Source organism: Diabrotica virgifera, chromosome 3 (genome assembly GCF_917563875.1).
Source record: "Diabrotica virgifera virgifera chromosome 3, PGI_DIABVI_V3a".
Lineage (NCBI taxonomy): Eukaryota > Metazoa > Arthropoda > Insecta > Coleoptera > Chrysomelidae > Diabrotica > Diabrotica virgifera.
Window position 1 is genome coordinate 17,288,767 of NC_065445.1, and position 15,453 is coordinate 17,304,219.

General features: G+C 30.9%; 1 protein-coding gene across 5 annotated transcripts in view; it reads left to right on the top strand.

The window, feature by feature from the left end:
• The first annotated feature begins 5,853 nt into the window (after nt 1–5,853).
• Nucleotides 5,854–15,453, top strand: part of LOC114328850 (uncharacterized) — a 231,239-nt gene continuing 221,639 nt past the window's right edge. For 3 of the 5 annotated variants that reach the window (XM_028277811.2, XM_028277849.2, XM_028277843.2), the window contains exon 1: nt 5,860–6,368. The gene's annotated coding sequence lies outside the window, so the exon portion shown is untranslated. Of the gene's footprint in view, nt 6,369–15,453 lie in introns of all 5 variants that reach the window. The other 2 variants (XM_028277827.2, XM_028277820.2) reach the window with 2 other exon arrangements.

Sequence of the window (15,453 nt, forward strand, 5' to 3'; positions counted from 1 at the left end):
TTCATTAAAATTGACCTAATATATTTTGCATAATAATTTTGCAATCTAAATGTTTTTAAAAAAGTTCAAATTTTTTAAAAACTTTCTGAACAAAAAGTAGACCATTTAAAAGTTGGCTGATTTTTTTACATATAAACAGGCACTCTACCTATCTAATACATCTTACATAATTAAAATCGGATTATTTAGGCAGCCTCAGCAATGTTTTAAAGTGATAAACAATTTTTTGGCTTATAAACAAATTAGTGCTGTCGCTAGGAGGGTATGCAACGGCCTCCTGTATTTAGATGGACTTATCCAAGTTTTTTTATGTATTTTGACCCGTAGAACACAAAGTTTTTGGGTAACAATTGATCCGGATGTCGATAAGATTGTTGTAAATAAAGAACTCGAGGAATTACATAACAGCATAACATTTGTTTGTATTTCTTGGGTAATTCTAAGCAAAAAATATTCTTACAAGTTTTTTCGTATAGTTTTAGTGATAAATATCAGTCTGATTTTTGCATGCGAGTTTAATGAAAGGGTAACAAATCAAATGGAAGTTCTGTCCGACAAAATACATTGGACGTTTTCGTACTCTGACGTTTCAAATTTTTAACCTGTTCCACAATTAAAACTTCCCCTGTTCCAGTGGTCCCATTCATCAAAGTTTGTCCGACTAGACACCGTTAAGCTATTAACAAATTGTCAGCTTGCTATTAATCAACTTTTTTTGGTACGCGAGATCCAGACCTATAAAATGTATAAATAAAAAATAAAAGAGTTACGTGTTTCAATGTAAAAAATGTTTAATAGATATATTTTATATAATAAGACTTTCATTTCATCATTTTCATCAGAAATTCATTATATCATTCTCGAGTACCCATTCTTGATCTGCAATTAGAGGAAAGTTTTGATAATAATTATCACCAGAGCACCACAGAGTTCCACAAGCTACATTACAGAAAAGTCCAACTTTTCGAAAGCTGCACGTTATACCACATCCCTTTTGTACAATTGCAAAATATTATTACGAGAGATTCTTCTGGTGCAGGATTATGTCTTAGGGTTCTCTTGATATGTATAACTTCTTTAATTTTAAAAATTATTTTGAAAATATAACTCATCCAAAATATAACTCATTATAACTCATCCAAAAATTATTTTGAAGACTAGAAGATTTGAGAAGTTGAACTTCTGTTAAGATATTAATCTTTAAAGCATGTGTTTTAAAGGGTTTTAAAAAAGGGCTTCTCACACTTATATTCTTCTCACAATTAGTTTTTATCGTATAAAAATAAACAAAAATTAAACACTTTCCATATCTCTGTTCCACATATTTACCATATTTTCTGTTAGTTTCAGAGTAATTTTGAAAAAATGGAAAAATTTATTAAATTTAAAAAATTAATTTCATACTAAATTGAACCTTTTTCAAATATATGCACTTTAACTGGTTAACAATTTAACAGTTTTTTGAAACATAAATAAAGCTAACTGTACATGGAATAAGATTAATTTTCATTTTTATGGAATATTAATTTAATTTCTTCCTTTTTTAATGAGATCTTACCTAGGTATTGATTTTTTAATAACTCTGGTGGAATATAAGTAATCTAGGTTTTGATTTAACTCCGCATAAATCAAAAGTGGTCATTTTCACCCAACACAGTATTCCAAATTGTACGACCATACAGCTGAATGATATTAATTTTTCTTTAACCAACCAAATAATATATCTCGGAATCACTCTAGATAAAAATTAACCTTTAGAGCACACATTGAAGAAATTTTACAAAAATGTAGTAAGGGATTAAACTTCTTGAAATGTATTATGAGGACATGGTGGGGGGCGCAGCCCCAAACAGCCTTGACTTTTTATAAATCATATATAAGATCAATTATAGATTATGGCAGTTTCTTATATGGCAGTGCTAATAATAACTTATTAAAAAAATTAGATACTTTACAAAACAAAGCTTTGCGACTCTGCATTGGTGCAATGAAATCAACTCCAATTGAACCGTTAAGAGTAGAAACTGTGGAATCTCCGTTAGAGCTGAGAAGGCAATTATTGGCAGAAAAAATGATAATCAAGTGCAAAGTCAAAGATTCATCACTTACTTAAAAGATCTCGACCCTAAATATTTAGGACCTTACAGGATCATACTGGTCTAATAGAAACTCACCTCCTTTATGTGAAGGATTTAGAACCTCCCCTACAACAGTTAAAGTCAACTTAGATGTTTTATTGTTGAACATTCAGGTAATTATACCTAGATATTCTGAATTAAGATATCTTAATAATGAAATAATCAATCAGCTATTAAACAAATATCAAATGCATACTGCTATTTACACAGATGCATCAAAGAATCCTTATGGAACAAGTGCGGCGTTTATTGTCCCACTGCAAGTACAAAGCAGATTTAAATTGAGTAGAAAAACATGCATTTTTACAGCAGAAGCGTTTGCTATTTTGAAAGCTATTGAATTTATAATGGAAAATAACATTTCATACTCCATAATTTTTTCTGATTCACTTTCGGTTTTAAATAGTTTACAATCCCATTTACAAATCAACTCCGCATATAGTCATCCTTACATAGCCAAAATAAAAACTTTGCTCTCTCAAATGCAAAAAACTAGAAAATTTATTTTTGTGTGGGTGAAAGCACACTCAGGTATCACATTCAATGAACAAGTTGATAAAGCGGCTAAAGAAAGCATACAGTTGGGAGAAGATGTTACACCCTTATTAACATTAGCTGAGAGAATAAATATTGCTAAGGATAATTTATATAAAAAATGGTCTAAACAATACCAACATTTTATTTTGACAAAAGGCACAAGATATACATTGCTAGAACCCGATATTCGAAAAAATTACTGGTTTAAAAATTACGATTATCCGAGAAGTTCCATAACAACCATATCTCGGATGAAATTTGGACATGCTTGCTATCCGGCACATTTATACAAAATAAAAATAATTGATAACAATCTTTGTGATATTTGCAATGAAACGGCGGACTTGGATCATATATTTTTTAATTGTAAGAAGTACACACATCAGTCGGACATTCTTACAAAAAATTTAAGAAGTTTAAACGTTTACGGTCCCTATAATGTTATGTATCTTTTGGCACTGAGTGATAAACGTATTTTTTATTTTATTTTGTTTTTCCTATATGACTGTAAAATTAAGTTATAGAATGACTAGATTAGGCTTGTAACCTTAAATGTCTTTTCTTTTGATTGCCTACATGCCTGCCTTACCGTGTGGGGTGGGTATACAGGTAATCAATAATTATTAAGAAAAAAGAAAAACCCTTGAATGATAAAAGTGTGACCATTGTCCTTATCCCAAAATTTTTATTAAGATTAATTTAGCAAAAATTCACTTTGAAAATAAAATGTTTATTATATCTATTCTTAACAAAAAGGTCGGTCAGACTTAGATTACTAATTAGATAGTTTAGATAAGATATATTATGTTTATGTATGTACTATTTACTTTGTTTCTGGCCGCATGGTCTAATCCTAAAGCCAATAAAAAAAATAACTCCGGTGTTTTCCATTCGAATAATTTTTATCTCAGCTCATTTTAAAGCACTCAAATACTTTTAAAAACATTGTGAGCATTTTATGAAAAATCTGCCTTGAAGAAAAAATGTAAAAAACAGATAAAAATATAAAAAAAGGTTTTCTTCGAAGTATTATTTCCATCTCTTTATAATTTTGTGCTTCTCTGTTAATAGTTCTTCATCCTTGTCTTAGCACATTATTAATTTTGGTCTAAATAATTGAATTATAAAATTTTCTGCTTTCTTGTCTGCAGCTCTATTCTCTGTTACGCTAATTTTGTGTATTTGTTTTTTCAAAGCTTCTCTTTTTACGTTATCATACTATTTTTCTTCTGCATATTCAAGTCGCTTGATTTCTCTTCTCGTTATAAATTTCCTTGCTGTTGCTTTAAAGTTGATTAAGTCTAGCTTGCCTTTTTTCCCCTGCAACAGTTCTCTATCCATCATCATACCATTCCGCATTTTTCCCTCTTAGCTTTTTCGACAATTTCCTCTACAGAATCCGTTATTATTGTTTTTAATTGTCGCCATTCCAATTCTGCAGTTTCTTCCTCTCTGTTTCCGTTAAGGTTTATTTGGAGAGGATTTTGGATTTTGGATGGAACTCGTTACATGGTAAAGATTTTTTGGTAAAATTTACATTATACAAAATACTTATTTTCTGGCACTCTCTAAAAAAGAGTACTTTTCCAACTTTCTCTATCTCACTTCTCAGTTGCTTGGTTTCTTGCAAGGCCATTATTTCAATTCTATACTTCTCACGTATTTCATCTAAATTTCTTAAATGCTCCTTCCTTGTAGGTCCCTCTTATGTTCCCACTTTCAATTTGTTTATTTTCTTTCTTGCTATATTCTTCTCCTTCTGCCAAAAAAATCGTCCTTATTATAGCCATGGCGTTACTATTTGTTGAACCCGCTTGTGTAGCTTTCCCTTTTTTTATTGCGTATAGCTTGTTGCTCTTTCCCTTCATCTCGATTCTCTAGATCAGTGGTTCTCAATCTTTTTCAATCATGTACCACAAAGTACTTTTTAATATTTTTGGTACCACCTAACTGAAATAACTACCTATCTAGATAGGTAATCTAATTGCCTGTAATAGTGGTGATTTTGACAGTTTTGCGTTTTGTGTACCACCGCAAATAATGATATGTACCACCAGTGGTACATGTACCACAGATTGAGAACCGCTGCTCTAGATACCTACCGTCTACTGTTAACTTTTTGTATCCTATTCCTGTATTTTTTCCTTTTTCTCTTTCTTCTTTCGTCACTTTACTTATTTGTTTATATATTTCTTTTTCTTTTATCGTTAGGTCACTATTTACGTAAATGCGGCTGTTGTGGTTTTTTAACTTGATCTTGTTTTTCAATATCTCGATTTTTCAATAATTGTAACGCAGACATTCTCCCCAATCTTTGTGCATTTACTTGTACTTGTAGTTCTCTCTGGCTATGAAAGTTTCCACTCCCTTTCTTATGTTTCTATGGTTTTTTGTCAATTTTAAATCCTCCTGGAGGGATCAGGTTTTTCTTCATTTTTCTTACTGTTTTTCTTTATGTATTCGGGTTTTCCTGTAGCTCTTGCCTCATTTCCATTAATTGCTTAGTGTTTTCGGCTTGTTCCTTCCTCACTTGCTTTATTTCATTCATCATTTCTTTTCAAATATTAGGTATTATTTTATTAACAAATTTAATTTTCATGATGCCAAAATGTTAAATTTCGCTGGTTTAAATATCAATTTGTTTAAAAAATTTTTCAAATTAATATAGGCCGAACTTCAAAAACTTCAAAAATGCAGGGAGTCAGAGTTTTATTTAAAGAAATGAGTCATTAAGACAAAGCAACTCATAGAAATCGTTTTGCAATAAACAATCAGCAAGTAACATACATAAAATAAAAATATATTATGAAAACGCTACGATCAACGTCACCAAAGATCGAGGCCGAGCTCCGCCACATTTTTTAACATTCAGATACCCATCATGGCTAGAAATCTTCCAATTCCAATTCACACGAATTTGTTTTCTACTCTCTCAACTCCAAGAGAATACAGTCTAATCCCCCTCGACATGTTCATGTAATAGCGAGAATCATGATAAAATATAATCAAAGAGTAAAAAACCTTGAACAGCCGCTGAATATCGCCGGAAAATTAATTAAAAATAATAATTTTAAAAGAAAGACGGCGTTTTGCCAAGCCTCCTAGCGACAGAAAAACGAACTATAGCAGAAATTCCTGGCGAAAGAACCACGTCCCTATCAACATGACAAGTTAAAATAATATTAAAAGTTTCGTCATAAGGTGATTGTTTGCCTAGTACTAAAACATCGGTTTTAACACGGAATTAACTCTCAAAATACGAACATTTTTGTGGATTGTATAATGGTAATACTTGTATTGTTCGAATCTAATTGAAAAACGCGAAAATTCAGCTCCTTTGGAATAATTTTAGATAATTTTATTAGCTAGTTCATAGCAAACATGTGTCTCGTTTAGGCTTCGGGCTCGGTCGGTAGAGCTCGTATCGTTGATGGAATACGTGCTTTTGGTGAAACGTGAAACAACAACGGCGACGCATATAAGATAGGTGGCGTTGTGACACAACAATTCAGGGTAAGGTAAGAAACCCTTCATTTATTTTTATGATTGTTTGGGGAAAGTTGAGATAACAGTGAAAATCCGATAATGTTTTGTTTGTGTTTTTGGATGGACAAACGAATGTGACAAAACTGCGCGCGGATGACTGAAAACTGATGTGAAAAGTGAACCGTTTTCTGAGGAAATCGCTAACAGGTCATTAACTTAACTTTGTTTATACTTTTTCACGTTTTTCTGTTGCTGGGGGGTAATAATGCATGAACTTTGACATCGCTTTGCATGCTATAATCATTTCAGAACTAGTTTATGCCGTTTTTATCACCAATTTAACCATATTTTACTCGTAAGTAGCCTTAAAAACAATGCAAAACAAAGTTGTGTGTATGAGTTGCTGTCAAATTATAGTAAGCGCATATTATGCAGGCCGGTAGTTCTAGCGCTAGACGAAGGAGCTGCGTTGGAAAAGGAGCCCCCGGAATAAGAGGGGGGCCACATCCTGCTCGTGTAGGGGGCGCTGTCGGCTAATTTATCACTAGAATATTTTACTAAAAATAAATTATATACAAAACGGAGAGTAGACTTGCAAACGTATGCAGTAAAGTGGAATTGAGGAGTTTCGTGATTGAGGTTAGGTTTCAACTAGTGGAGATTTTTGTAAACAGTTGCCTTGATTTCTGGTTGTTGCTGAGAAATGTTTATTTAATGATAATTGCAATAAATAAAAGAATAACGACTTCTTTAATGATCAATATTTTTTAAAGTTTGTTGTTTACATCATAGATATATATTACATATTGCAATTAATACTTTCTAAAAAGCCAATTAAGCAACAACGTTTATTAAATTAGTGGAAAGTATTTTAATGAAAATACTGGTGAAACAATTAACATTAAACAATTGCTAATGTTTTAAATGTACTTACTGAAGATAATAATGGTTTTTTAACCATAAACATACTGTTTTCATAAATCAGTTCAGCTTAAACTGTTTTTTTAATGAAAATTATAAACTGAAACACTTCAAGAAAATCTTCCAACTGAATCATCTTTAGCAGTCTCTTCTGGTCCCTACTGGACATTGGCCTCCCCTTCTGTTTTCCAAATTCGTCTGTCTTGAGCTATTTGGTACCAGTTTCTTGCTGTCTAATTCTTATTAATTATTGTAATCTTCTTCTATAGCAGCCTCCTTTGTCCACTCCTGGACATAGGCATCCTCTTGTATTTTTCATCTTCGTCTGTCTTGAGCTATGTGGTGCTAGTTTATTCGTGCCAAATTCTTACCAACTGCAATCTTCTTCTTTAGTAGCCTCTTCTGGTGCAGTCCTGCATATAGGCCTCCCCAGGTGTTTTCCACATTCATGTGTCTCGAGCTTTCTGGTGGCAGATTCTTCCTGTCTATTCTTTACTGCCGTCAATCCATATTTTTTACTCTCTTCCTATGCCTCGTAGTAGTATTTTTATGACTTCAAAAATTGTTTTTTTTTTATCTGTTTCACTCTTATTATTGTGGCTCTAAACTGAACGATAGGAAGGTAGGGTCTGCAGTACATTCCTTCCAGCTTGCAGTAACGAATCATTTAAAATAAAACTTTCTTCACATTGCTCTATTTACAGTGTAGAAGTAGTGACAGATCTAAAGGAGGATGGAGGAAATTTACCCCCAACATGAGCTGAAATTAAAGAAAAAAAGTTGAAACAGAAATATATTCAACTCAATAAACTCCCTAGCCCCCACTCCTTCCCCCTCCCAAGGCAAATGTCTAGATCTGCAGCTGTGCAGAAACAATAGCTATCTATTAGGAAAACTCTGGATTGGCTAGAGCACAAAAATTTAAAAGATGCTGTCATCCTCTCAGACAAGTCAGTCATCATCATCACTGCCATCATCCAGCCCAGTAATTAAGATTTAAGTAATACTACTAAGTTAATCATAAGACCATACTTTAAATGCATTTATTGAAATATTAAATGGTTTGCTTGACTATAAACATTCTTTTTTTATAAATCACTTTGGCTAAACTGAAACACTTTAAGAAATTCTTACTGTAATATTATGGACCAACTGTAATTCTTTACAAATTTCTTACTTATTCCTAATTCTGGTAATTAAAATTAGCTCATAGAACTAAAAAGGAGAAACATTATTTGAAGATAAAGAGATCAGCAGTATATGGGAAGAATATTACGACATAATGCTATTTACCACAGAGGAAATACACTGTGATGGAGAAGTAAGACCAATAATACAAGATAACAACGAAGAAGAAATTCCCACAGAAGTACAAAAAGAAATTAAAAATTTCCAAAATGGAAAAACAGCAGGAGAAGATGAAATAGTGGAATTAATAAAATATGGAGGAAGAGAATTACACAAAGAAATAAACAAGCCAATAATGGACACAAAAGGAGATCAATCACAGCTAAGGATATCTCCTCGACTTGGAAGCAATAATAAGGAAGACAAACTTCGTAAACAAAAACATTATTAGAGATCAACTTCAAATAATATCATAAGCAGATGATGTAGTCATTATGGCAAAGACGAAGATGACATTTACAAGAGCAAATGAAAAATTAGATAAGAAAGCAAAGAGAATAGTGCTAGAGGTAAACCAGCACAAAAGAAAATACATGCCGATAGAGAAGGACAACACAACAACTCAGAAATATCTACAGACATCCCATTATTACCACGTAACAACAGATCCCCAGTATTTTTTGCCGGTCATTCTAAAATAGAGTCAAAATATAAAGTTAATAATAAAAAACAAAAAAATGATGCATTATGTGTTTTTCTGGAGTCTCTAGATATGAGAAAAATGGTAAAATGAGTGATTTTAATAAAATAATACAAGATTTTTAAAGAAAAATCTATTAAACCAGAAATTTTGGTCACATTTTTGGTCTATTTAATCTTAAACAAACGGCCATAAATGATGTGAACAAAAATTTAGACTTTTTTTAACAAATAAACGTAACATATAAACACAAAGGAAACATAAAATAGCATTTACGAAAATTTTTAGATCCATGAGAAAAAATCTGCAAGGGGTAAAATTTTCGCAGGCTTAAATGGCAATTCCATTTTTGCAAAGTTGTCTCAAAATTTTTATCTTCAAATTTAACCATCATTGAAGATCCAGGATTGGCGAATGGATTTAGTGTCCGCAGTCATATAAACCCAAACAAACAACAAGATCCAGGATCACTACCACAGCCCATTTCTTTACATTTTCCCTAAAAACACAAAAAAATAATATAAACATTTCACATTTACAAATATAGTACCCACATCACAATACTTACTTAAAACAGACATCCAGTAATTTTTACGGGTTAAGATTTTTGATGTGTGCTACAAAAGAGTATATGTATTGATAATACACACTACACTGCTACACACTTTGACTAGCACTGTTATACAAACTGCCCGAGAGGTACAGAGACACATGAACTTTTAAGTGGTGAGGTTACCACGAAATCCGCATTTTGGGAATGCCCATCGGTAAAAAATACTGGGTCTCTGTAGTTAAGGGTTAATAACACAACCATAAATAAATTTGAAACTGTGTCCACCTTTAGCTACTTGGGTGTAACAATAGGGAAAACTGGAAAAGAGAGAATAGGAAAGCTTTTTGAAAGGCAAAAAATAACATATTGAATGAATAGAAATCTGCTGAGAAGCAAGACTCTAAGTAAGAGAATAAAGATAAGCATTATGGGAAGGAAACAAAACGATTAACAAGAAAGAGAAAGACAGCCTTCTGAAATTTGAAAGAAAAATAATGAGAATGATACTGGTCTCAATGTAACAAGTAAGGGTGAAAGGAGAAAAAACAAATGCCGAAATTGAAGAGTTAAAGGAAGAAAATATTGTCAAAGACATAAAATCTCTTCGCTTAGAATGGATAGGACATATTATACAGAGACACCCACTCTCACATATGCTGAGAAGTGTAACTAACCAGACACCACTATGGCCCAAGTGTAGAAGAAGGCCACGAAGAGGATGGCTGGATGATGTAGAAGATATAAGAACAGTGACTATTAAAGACTGGAAAGTTCAGTGCAAGAACAGAAATAAATGGAAAAGAGTCATTACAGCAGCAAAGACACATAGCAAGCTATAAATAACATAGAGCAATAATCTACCCCACAAAAGAATATCATGTTGAATGCCATGGCGTTAGCTATACTACCTAGGGGTTGTAACGCTTAATGAATGATTGAAAGATTAGCTCATAAATAATACTTTTTTCTGAAAAAAATTGTTAAAGGTTATATTTTTAAATAATAGTATTTTCAGTAATATTGAAATGTTATGTTTATATGCGATTAGCCAAAGTTTAGTTGTACTTAAGTAATGCCAATAACATTTTTACCTAAAAAATATTTGATGCTTTACGGAGTGAAAATCAAAATGACAAATGTTTTTAGGTAAAAATATAATTGTAATTACAACATAATACCTATTAGCTAAAGAGCTGTTAATCAAAATAAAAACAGCCAAAATCGAATACCTCGGTCACATCATGAGGAACAGTGAGAGATATGGACTGCTGCAACTGGTCTTGCAGGGAAAAGTAGAGGGAAAGCGAGGACCAGGAAGGCGAAGGATTTCCTGGCTGAAAAATCTACGAACGTGGTTCAACACAACCACTACAAATCTTTTCAGAGCAGCAGTGTGCAGATTGCCATGATGGTCGCCAACATCCGAAACGGATAGGCACTACAAGAAGAAGAAGACCTATTTAACTTGGACATGCCACAAGAAAACACTTTCAGACCCTTGTGTGTGTGGAAAGATAATGGCATGGAATCAAGTCCATTTGCCACAGAAGTTTCAGAACCTTATTACAATAATATTGTTATAACTTCATAAATTGTCTATTTTATCTGCTTATTACTCTGATTATATGCTTTGGTTTCATAATATTTTTCTTCCTGAATTTTTTTGAAACACTTTTTTTCTTAGTGAATTCTTGTTTCCCATAGTATTGAAGTCTCATAATAGGAACTATTTCCAGTTTCCCCTCATTCCCTCCTTATTCTAAAAGTGCCATGGAATCTGTTTCAACAGGTTTTGAGTTAAACTCAGCTTTGAAGCAATTAAATGTAACTAGCATTGGTTTCTTCTTTGTGGTTAGGACTATTAATTAATTAATGGGTACTACTGAATTAATTAATTATTACTGCAGTGGGTAATATTTATTTTAATGCCACTATTTCATTGCTTTTCTCCTTTTCACATAGTTAATTTCTTGTTGAAAGTACTCCACTTTGCAATGTTTTTCACTTGTTTTATCTTAAATGTATTAAAATTATAGTAAGGAATTTCCATCGTAGTATATGTAAAGTTTATATCGACTTCAAAATTAATTACTTATGTATATATTAAAATAATTGTAATAAAAAGTGGAGTATAAATTAGTCTAAGTAACACAATGGAAGTAGTACAAACTTCGGTCTACCTATTAGTATTCTATACTAAATTTAAAATCAAGATGCAGTAGAAATAAACAAACCAAGACACGTTTAATGCTACTAGGAGCACTCCTGAATCATAATTTACAATGTATAAACTTTGGAAATCATAATTTGGGTTTACAATGTATATAAATTGTAAATTATGATTCGGGAGTTCTCCAGTAGCATTTAACATGTTTTGGTTTGTTTATTTCTACTGCATCTTGATTGTAAATTTAGTATAGTCTGTTATATTTTGTTATTATATTAATTAATAAATCTGTACTATAGTTATCAACAATAATATTAGAAGAAGTATTACTCATATTTTTAACAATGTTTAAAATCCACAAAAGTTTTATCATAAGAGACAGGTGAAGATGAATAAGTTTGAGACAATGGTACTTGATAGAATTACAAAGAGATCCAAAGACCAGATAGCTAAGAATAAAACACCCCTTGAATTATAAATATGTACTTAATATGAATTTTGGATGATCTTCATCTTGGTCTGATCCAAAGTATATTACCTCAGGTTTATGTTGACAATTAAATTAAAAATTAGAATTAGTTTTTAAGAGGTACAAACTTCTATTTACCTATTAGTACTCTGGAGTCTTATATTTTGTTATTATATCATTCAAATCTACTAGGTACAGTTATATAATACACTACAATATTAAAAAGTATTAATAATAGCAACCAGTATTTAAATTCCAGAAAAGCCTATCAATAAAAGAAAAATTGTAAGTGGAGATCAATAATTTTTAAAAGAAGGTACTTGATGGAATTACAAAAGATAAATAAAGACCAGATACCTCAGAATAAAACAGCATTTGAATTAAAAATGTATAATATGAATTTTGGATGATCTTTATCTTGGCCTGATCCACAAAATAACTCAAATTTAAATGGACAAGTAAATTAAAAATTAGAATTAATCTTCAGGCTGCAGGTATAAATTTTTATTTATCTATTATTAGTACTCTGCAGTCTGTTATATTTTGTTATTATATCAGTTAATAAATCAACTGCACTCAATATTAGAAAATGTATTACAATAATATTAGCTAATAATAATATCAGTCAATATTTAAAATCCACTAAAGCCCCATCATAAGAGAAGAACAATTACAAAGAATTACAAAAAGAGGTAAAGACCAGATACCTCAGAGTAAAACATCCCTTGAATTATAAATATGTAGGTAGATTATTGTAGATCATAAAAAGTACTACATAATTTGTAAAAGTGTTGAGATAATAATTGCAAAAACCCTTATTTTGTTATATTTTGTTATTAGTTCAGAGAAATAAAGAAAAAAAATATCCTGTTATTGACACAACCCCGTCCAGGCCGAAACCAAATTTTTTTAGTAGTATTGACATCTATAATAATAACATATATTTCCTGCAGCCGATTTTGATGATATACATAGTTATAAACAAACGAAGATCAAAAAATGGTAAATTTTCGCTCTTTTCGTCGATTACCAAAAAGTTAAGCATTTTAAACAAATTTGAGAGTAAGAAACTCATAAATCATTTAAAAAGCTTCAATATGGCGTTCGCTGAATATGTCTATCCTTATTGGTTGCTTAGAAAATTTCAAAATAAATCATAAATTTTGAGTTTATTTTCATAACTTATGTAAAAAATTAACTTAGAACCTTCTTATTACACGGAATGCTGAGACTTCTGGTGCTTAAATCATACTCTAAATTTTAAAGCAATTGGTCAAATAGTTTAAAAGTTATTTAATTTCTTTATCCCAAATTAATTTTTTTTGCAACACTATCAGTCAGAAAATGATGAAGTTACAGTAATACTTTGGATAGTTTATTATAGAAGAAGATTTACACTATTAATTTAATTTAAAAAAAATGACAAAAAATAATTCTAAATATTGCAAAATTATTTTGCAAGACCATGTGAATAAAAAATGTGGCGGGGGGGCTAACTTCGTCCCTAATTGTCCTAGGACAATTGTTTTTCTTTCTAAATGTGTATAAAAATTCAGTCTTTCTAAATATGACAAAATAATTTTTCTACGGGTAACGGTTAAAAGTTATTCTAATTGTTTATACAGTGGAACTTGGATATTACGGCCTCGGTAGTTACGTCATCTCGGTTGTAACGTCAATTATTAATAGGTCCGGCCAAAACTTATTCAATAACATTAATAAAAACCCGGTTTTATCGGCTAAAAATAAGGTAACCCTCGTCTATAGCGTCATAAAATTTTAAAGACGGTTGTCATTTTTTTTTATTTTATGAAGGATAAAGTGCAATGGGTTTCCGTTTTGCAAACTTTATTTTTCGGAAAGGGTTGTGCAGAAGAAAATAATTGACTTTTTTCAACATTAGAGAACTTTTTCATAAAATTTAAGTTTTATATACATAATAGGTTTTATTTCTTATTTTTTTTATCCTAAATGCAGCAATAGTGCTGTAATAAAATTTTGCCTCGTTAAAATCTCATTTTTTTCTACCTCTTGTATAGCGTCACTCTGATATAGCGTCATTTTTTTACTGGACCCTTCAATGACGCTATAAGCAAGTTCCACTGTATCGCAAAATAATTTTACACTGTTTAAAATTACTTTTTGTCTTTTTGGTTAAATTAAGTTAATACAAGTATGTAGTATAAAATATATATATGTAGTATAAAAGTTTTTTCATAAACTGTCCGAAGTGTTACTGTAACCTCATAATTTTCTGACTTACCTATAGTGTTGCAAAAAAAATGAATTTGGGATAAACAAATTAAATAACTTTTAAACTATTTGACCAATTGCTTTGAAATTTAAAATATAATTTAAGCACAAGAAGTCTCAGCATTCCGTGTATGTAATAAGAAGGTTCTAACTTAATTTTTACATAAGTTATGAACATTTATAAAATCTCAAAATTTATGACTTATTTTGTAATTTTCTAAGCAACAGATAAGGATACACGTATTCAGCGAACGCCATATTGAAAATTTTTATATGATTTATGCGTTTCTTATTTTCAAACTTGTTTAGAATGCTTTACTTTTTAGTAATAGACGAAAAAAGCGAAAATTTACCGTTTTTTGATCTTCATTTGTTTATAACTATGTATATCATCAAAATCGGCTGCAGGAAATATATAGGTTATTATTATAGATGTCTATACTACTCAAAAAATTTGGTTTCGGCCTGGAGGGGGATGTGTAACGAGAAAAATCTTATTTCTCTGGACTATATTACATCAATTAATAAATCTGTACTATTCTTTTTCTCATGATCATCTTTCAGTGCGTCACAGTTTTTCGATTTCTCTCTAACGCATTAAATTGTATGTGACAGAAAAAAAGGCACATCTGTGAATACTTTGGTAATTATTCTAGTTCGGTGATTATTCTAGTTGTCGATAGATGGCGCCATAATCAAAAAAGAATTATTTATTAAATAAAATAATAATATTATCAATATAATCTACAATTTATACGACTATACAAATGAAAGAAAATACCATTTTATAAATGCAATAGACACAATTGATTTGGTTTTATTCCAAATTGAAAATAAAATTTGACAACTGTCAGATTTAACTAAAATGTCACGTTAGAATAAATGTCATAAATGTGTATTATCACGGACTTACCTTTTTTTCTATAATTTGTGACGCACTGAAAAATGTTCATGAAAAGGAGAATATAGTTATATAGGTACAATATTAGAACAAGTATTACTCATATTTTTAATAACATGTAAAATCCACAAAAGTTTTATCACAAGAGGCAGGTGAAGATGAATAAGTTTGAGACGATGGTACTTGACAGAATTACAAAG